The sequence below is a fragment of the Rhagoletis zephyria genome, unplaced genomic scaffold, assembly GCF_001687245.7.
Source record: "Rhagoletis zephyria isolate East Lansing unplaced genomic scaffold, Rhagoletis_zephyria_1.1 Rzeph_scaffold_00667, whole genome shotgun sequence".
Classification (NCBI taxonomy): Eukaryota; Metazoa; Arthropoda; class Insecta; order Diptera; family Tephritidae; genus Rhagoletis; species Rhagoletis zephyria.
The window spans coordinates 24,769-32,354 of NW_016157751.1; the positions used below are offsets into that span (position 1 = coordinate 24,769).

The 7,586-nt window shown below is 37.1% G+C and overlaps 1 long non-coding RNA gene across 1 annotated transcript in view; it reads left to right on the forward strand.

Annotated features, from left to right (window-relative positions):
• LOC108360961 (uncharacterized) overlaps window positions 1-1,630 on the forward strand; it is a 4,450-nt gene extending 2,820 nt beyond the window's left edge. Inside the window, exons 2-3 of the long non-coding RNA XR_001847207.1 lie at window positions 596-601; window positions 1,619-1,630. This is a non-coding gene — a long non-coding RNA (uncharacterized LOC108360961). The remainder of the gene's footprint in view (window positions 1-595; window positions 602-1,618) is intronic.
• The last annotated feature ends 5,956 nt before the right edge of the window (window positions 1,631-7,586 follow it).

A 7,586-nucleotide genomic window follows, 5' to 3' on the forward strand; every position in this document is an offset into this window, starting at 1 on the left:
ACGCATACCACTTACATTCTGATAATAAAGCGTATAAGTTCTTCTTAATTCATTAATAGGCTTAGAAGTATATAATAAGTCGTTGACTGTCAGAACCTTAGCCTTTCGGGCTGTTGAAGAAAACGGAGGGGGCGCACCGTCACGTTCCGAATATTCCTTCGAATTTTCAAATGTTAGGTTTTGGCCGACTGGATTGGTTTCCGTTGAAAAAAACGAAATGGGCGTACAGTGACCTTAGCGGGCCAAATCTCAGGCCTGGGAAGTTTACCGAATACATCTTCAGGAACACCCAATTTGAAGTTAACCCTCTTTAAAGTATTGGTTTCGACGTCCTTTTTAACCAGACTGAAGCAGGACATGAGATCTTTACTGATTCATTTTTTTTATTACGTCGCTTATCAGATACCTTTATCCAGTCGCGAGTAGATTGGTCAAGATTTATAACTGCTTGTTCAATGGTTTCATGATTTTTGGCACACCCTAACTCAGCTGTGCTACTCTCATATGAAGATGTGTTAGTAACCCCATTCGCGACATTAAGCGCTTTCGTACTAGCAGACGTATGGGCAAGCGAGTCTGAGGAAGCGAGACTGAGGCGTAAGTCGACGGCTTCTTACTGACTGCATTAGAGACCTCAACAATATCAGGGGAAGCAGCAGGCAGCGAGTAATCAGAAGCAGCCGGGATGATAGAAATAGAAGAAGACGATAGAGATGAAGGTGGCCGATTAGCTATAGCAGCGACGATGTCATTAGCATCAGCATTACCGACGGTCAAGCCCGAGTCAGTGACAAAGTGTTCAGCCGACTTATGTTTGTTATTATTTAAACACATAAATTGGCACGTACAGCGGCTAAGCTCTTTTACTTCGGCTGTGAGCGAAGCAAGCGTATTAGCAATGTTTTCATCATATTGTTTTCGCAGAGATGTTAGATCAGAGTGCAGTTTCTCATTAGTTTCTATTAAACGACATTTGTCAGCTTGAACAGCTTGAAGCATAGTAAGAGAACGAGCTTGTTCTGACTTAAGAGCTTTGAGTTCACAAAGAATTTTAGATAACGTAGTTTGCAGCTCAGACTCTTTTACCTTCTCACTAAGCGATTTAGTTGGTGCTGACTTTTGTGGTTGTTGTTGGGAAAATATATCGTCACATTCGCTTATCTGCACACCGGTTGAGTTGGCTAAACACAAATTATTGGCAATTTCACTGTCCACCAGGTTCACAGAAGGCGGAGGAGTGCGAATAGATTTTCGACGAAGGTCTGTACACTCTTTACAAAAGTATTTGTTGTTTGAGCTGAGCAAAAACTTCAAGTCATTCTGCGAAACACCGGCGCAATCCAAATGAAAAAATTCTTTGCACTGAGCACACTGCACTTTCGCGCGATTGCGATCGACTTTTTGTCCGCATACACAAGGCATTTTAGATTAGTTTGTTGAAATCAACAATAAACTTTTTAGATATATAGAGTCACTATCTCAAGCATTAAATAATGCAGACCAAAAAAGTTCATTTCACTAAGAAAAACGTTAAATTAACAGAGCTCGATTTAAACACGCCTTATCTATCTGACGGCTCTTCTTATGCTTATTTAAAATACATCAGGATTTAGTTGAGATATTCGCTTTTGACCACTATGTTTTGTACATTTCCCAGTACTGCATAGCTTTTGACTGCCATTCAACTGGGAGTGGCCCGCGTGCGCTGGGTTTGGGTCCCGCCACGTTAAAACCCTGCCCAATGAAAAAAAAGACATGGGTCTGGTGGTAAACGAGGACAAGACGAAGTATCTCCTGTCATCAAACAAACAATCAGCACTTTTGACAGTTATAATTTTGAGAAAGTAGAGAATGTCGTTTACTTGAGAACCAGCATTAACACCTGTAATAATGTCAGCATGGAAATCCAACGCAGAATCGCTCTTGCCAACAAGTACTGCTTTGGACTGAGTAGGCAATTCAGGAGTAAAGTCCTCTCTCGACGTACGAAAACCACACTATAAGTCACTCATCATGCTCGTGCTGGTATATGGCGAATTAAAATACAGCGGCTCAACTGGCTTGACCATGTCGTTTGAATGGACACCGACGCCCCACCTCTGAAAGTATTCTGGCTTCGTTTGGCATTTCCAATTGGCGTCAGTAGGCCAAAATCGCTTTGGCGGTTACAGCGCCAAATAAGAAGAAGAAGAAGAGAATAGATCTATAACCTTATCAGTCATACAGTGTTATAATCCCGACGAAATCCCTGACGGTGGTACCGGGAGGGGAACGGTATATGACGTTAGGAATTTTAGTTTGGGTTAAAGTCTCACACTGACGTGGTTAGGCTTTCGATGCTTCCTCCTCGTAAAATAAACATGCTCAGTAAAAAGTTAACAATTTAAATCAACGAATAGTTTTATATCTACTTTTGTGAACTTCTGTTTATTTGTTTTTTGTGCAACAAATGGTTACAATAATTTTAAGCTATAAAAAACAATTATTTAGTAAGTTATTGGTTTTGATTTTTGCCCATGATGCCCATGTACCCTTGTACGCAAGTGCGCTCGGGTATAAAAAGAGCTGCAAGGTGGTTTTGGAGCAGAATTATTGAAACAAATCGTCAAGTGAAGTCACACGGAGATGGGGATGACGGTCAAGTTACCACCCTTAAATCAACCATCACAACCATTGCGGTCCGTGCTTTACGGCGACTAATCAGAATAAAGACAATTCTTGATAAATGCCTACAAATGCAATTGTAATTGTATGTTGGATTTCTGTGGGCCAATGATTCCCTCATTTTGACATTTCCACCACAACGGCCGCTGTGGTGTAGTGGTAAGCAGTGTGCGCTTTCACTCATCAGCACCTGGGTTCAAGCCCTGGTCAAAGCAACATCGCAAAAATTTAGAAGCAATGGCAAACCTCCGAGTGTATTTCTGCCATGAAAAACAGCTTCTCATAAAAATACAATCGCCGTTCGGAGACGGCGTAAAACTGTAGGTACCTCCGCTTTGTGTGACAACATCAAGGCGAACGCCACAAGTCAGAGGAGAAGCTCGGCCAAACACTAACTTATGTGTAAGCGCCAATACATTATTATTATTATACTATACAGATTTAAGGAGGATTCACCATCGAACCGGATCGTTGTTGCCGCAAGACCTTCTTCACGGGCATAACGCTTTTATTAAGTTATTTAAGACGGCAATGGATCCTCCATCCGCCTCTGATGACCCCAAATGCAAACGTGAACGTGAATTGTTGGTGAAAGCGTTGGACCAAATGTTTCAATAATTACTTTTGACCGAGACGAGTTCGCCGTGTCTTCTAGTTAAAAATATTCTAACTTGGCCCATATTTGTAATGTATATTGGTAACGGAGAATATGTAAATGCTTAAGCAAAAAATTGTATGCTATAATCTGTTAACTCAGTTTTTCAATGCAGTGAATAGTTTCTGTGTTCCACTAACATTAGTGCTGGATTTTTTTCACTCAGGGTACTCATTTAAAAGCGCAAAACTCTCGCAAACTGTGCAATTTCAAACCCTCGCAAATGAAATGTCAAAATTTGTATCAAAAGCCGTGCGAGGCAATTTTGAAGCGCAAATTTGCGCAGTGTGTTGTGCAACCCTCCATCAGCTATTTGTTCACTTTCATTTTGATTTGTGCTTAACGCTATTTCGAAATGACTGCAAAATTAAATAGTAACTTAAATTTGAGTTTCAATTGTTAAACTTTTTTAATTAAAGGCCGTTTTCTCATCTAACCTTTAGACTATCGGCCACTTTAACGCCTTGATATACGAGTTTAAATTTTGGTTTGGTTTTGGTTCGTGAGTCAGATATATTAGATATTTCAACCAAGGTTTTGGTTTTTGCTAACAGTGGCTCTTGCTCTTTATTTGCTTATGTTGCATTGCCAACCTTTGAAATTTTATGACGAATGTGGTGAAGTTTCACTTTCGTGTTGCCGTAATTTCGGAGTAACAAATTTATTTTTACCGACAAGAAAAGAAAACGAAAATACTTATAACGCACTTTATAGTGAGGAACAATTTATATGCCCTGTTAGTTAAGGCAACTTTGCTGCTTACATTATAAATACGGTGACCATCCGTCCTTTATTTTAAAGGACAGTCCTTTATTTTAACCCCCTGTCCTATATAATTTTTTTTTAAATAAAGGACGCCTTTTGTCCTTTATTTCTTAAACAGTCCTTTAAATCAGCTCTGCATTTTACAGAGGTAAATTTTTAAACACAATATGAAAAATAAAAATGTCCCTTATAAAATATAATGAAAACCTTCGCCAGTTCGTTTCGCACTCCACTTAAGGGTTTCTATTTAATCGGTAATCTTTGTACAATCTATAAGCACTAGGAAAGTTGTGCCCAGGATCGTATTGCACGCTGAGTTTCCAGTTGAACTGAAAAAGAACAATAAACTTCCTGCTGCACAGTGGTTTAAAACTGGCGTTTAGTGTTCGCAATTCACTGGAGCCTTAATTTTTCACTTAATTTATTAAATTTTTTATTTTTTTTAATGAAAGCTCACAATATTTGCAAGACACCAGTTTAGCCTGATTTGTGAATTTTATTTGATTATATTAAATTTTTTAACAAAAATCAGAAAAAGTAGCAATTATGAACAAAATGTTTTCTCCTGCTCCAGCTAATAAATTTTACATAACAAAAACTAGTTCAAAACAATTGTATGGTTCTCGCAAAACGAAAAAATTACACCAAAAAAATTTGTAAATGTTTTTTTATAACACCAAAATAAATTTTTTTTCTGGTTTTTAGTAAAAAATGGTTGAAAAATGAAGGCTCCGATGAATTATGAACATTAAATTCCAATTTTGAACCACTGTGTGCTGGCTTCGCCGTGCAGTATGAATTATGGAAAACGCATTTTGGTAGCAAAGAATTGCGAGGTCCTTGAAAAGGATTAGGCTTAATTTTTCGCTACAGCAGGGGAACTGGTAAAATTAAATAATATAATTAACTGGTAAATATTTGATCTAAATTACGATATGGGTAAGGGAGTTTTATCATACAATTTCTATGTACGTATTCCCAAATCATTTTGAAAAAAGTGTCCTTTATTTTACGTTGGTTAATATGGTCACCATAATTATAAACAACATTTAAATTGTACTCATGAAACACACTGCGCAAAGTTGCCCAATTGCCCAAATATGAGACTTGCGCGTATAGATGAGTACCCTTACTATAAGGCTGCCAGACGTCCTGGTTTTCCAGGACTTGTCCTGATTTAGACAAATTGTCCTGGTGTCCTGGTCCACACCTAAATTGTCCTGGGCTCGAATCGTATGTGGCGTTTCGTATTACTCGTCACGTAAAAACACATTTTTCGGATTATGACATACGTGAACGTACTCTTTGTCCCATTCAACATATACTGCCTGACGTATGACACAATTTTCTTTCGTATTGTTTTCGATCCGTGAATGGATGTTACGATTCGAGCCCTGGTTTTTAATGAAGGTCAATGCAGACACTCCTCTAATTATAAGCAGATTTTTGCTATGAAAAAAGGTTTAGCTTCCTGTCATTAGTAGTCGAAAATTGATAACGAAACGTTCTTTCGAACATGTTGATTATCTGGTGAGTTTACCTTCTTTCCGTTTAGTTTATTTGGTTAAAAATTAAATTTTTTCGGACAAATGCCAAAAAGGTGCAAGTTTGTGATCAGGTACACGGTTGAGTGGTCATACGCAAGTACTACCCAGCAGATAATTTCAGGAGTTAAAATCTTATCGAAAAGGCCTTTCTGAAAGTTATTCCTTTCTCCTTAATTTTTTGTATGGAGCGGCACAAATTGAAGGGCCTCTGCTTTCGCTATTCAAAAAAGAGCTTTCAGAAGGGCTTTTGTAGGACGCCCTTTGAAGAAGTTCTTTGCAAGTTTTTCCTAATTCATAAAACTCATACTTCTTTAAGGAATTTATTTAAGGTTCCTATCAAACAGTGTTATTTAGACTTAAAATGCTTATTGAATCTTTTTTGTAATTCTAAGTAAATTGTAAATCAAATAAAACACCTCTTTGAGGTAAAATTTTCGAGTGACGAAAGCTGAGCTAGAAACACAAAATTTAATATATCAATTTCGTGACGAGAATTATTCGCATTTTTTAACTGCCTTGGAAACGTACGGAAAATCTTTTTTATTCATACGAATCGTTGCAAAAGTTCTGTTTTTTATTTTGTGTTTCTAGCAGTAGATGGAATTTCGCAACGTTCCGAATAAATAAAAAAAGATTTCCGTACGTTTCCAAGGCAGTTAAAAAATGCGTATAATTCTCGTCACGAAATTGATATCATAAATTTTGTGTTTCTAGCTCAGCTTTCGTCACTCGAAAATTTTACCTCAAAGAGGTGTTTTATTTGATATCAATTACTTTAGGGTAGCAAATTTTAAATCGACCAAAATTCAAACAATAATCTAAATGTTTTATATTTCTCAATAAAATGTTATCTAAATCCAAATTATGTATTCAAATCGATGTGTCCATTGAAACACATAAATTTTCGAATACTGATCGAAGAATGATCATATCCTTTGTATTCGAAAAAATTAAAAAAAAAATATATATATATGAGAAATGATAAAAACGTATCAACTTGGTACCAACTTTGGATACAATAGGCAACTGTATTCGTCTGATTGCCTCGTAGTTTAATTGTTGTTAAGATTTCTACCGGGTGTGGGGCGCACACCTGTGCTTTTTTTTTTAAGTTTTACTACTATCACGTGTACGGTGTTGCACTCGTGCTTTAAACTAATGATTTTTTCTCAAGTAGTTTTGCTCAGTGGCAATTTATACATTTTATGTAAGTAGTAGCGGCACATTGGGTGAATTAAATGCATTCATACATACATATTTATGTACAACTGTAGGTAATATTGTATGCGTCTTACCAGGTAGGTTAAGTGCGGATGATAAACCCATCTAGCATAGTTAAATGCTGTGTAGATACCTGCAATTAAAATGGGGGAAAATGTTAGAATTTCGGCATGTGACTGGAAAAAACTTTAAAATACTAACAAATTGTGGTTTCCACGACATGTACTAAGTGATTAGCACAGCTGCATCCTTCAACTTGTCAACTCGTGGGAAATTCCCCTATTTGCAGGGAATTTCGGTTTAACTGGCAATCGGGGAAGGGGCAATTTTTTTCGGGAAACTGGGTATGTTATTTTTATATCTTAAAGTAACCAAATTAGACGGATTTGTTAATTATTAACCATTTGACACTTTTTGGAGCGACATTTTTTCAATTTGAATCGAAATATCTCCACAACAAGAGTTTTCCCAGATACAAGCTATATACCAAATGTAAGCTAAGGTTTTGGGCTAGACTTGTGGAAACTTAGAATAAAATCGACTGACCAGTTTTTGAGAAAATTCCCGAAATGTATATTTTCAGCAGCCCGATTTTTAGTTTTCAGGCGATAACGTTATGACATATCTGCATTTTATAAATGCAAAAGACAGCGTTAGATAGCTTGTTTTAAGACCCTTCTGCTGATATCCACATCAATGACATGGACTGAGTAGTGTGGCCTCAGTGGTAGTTT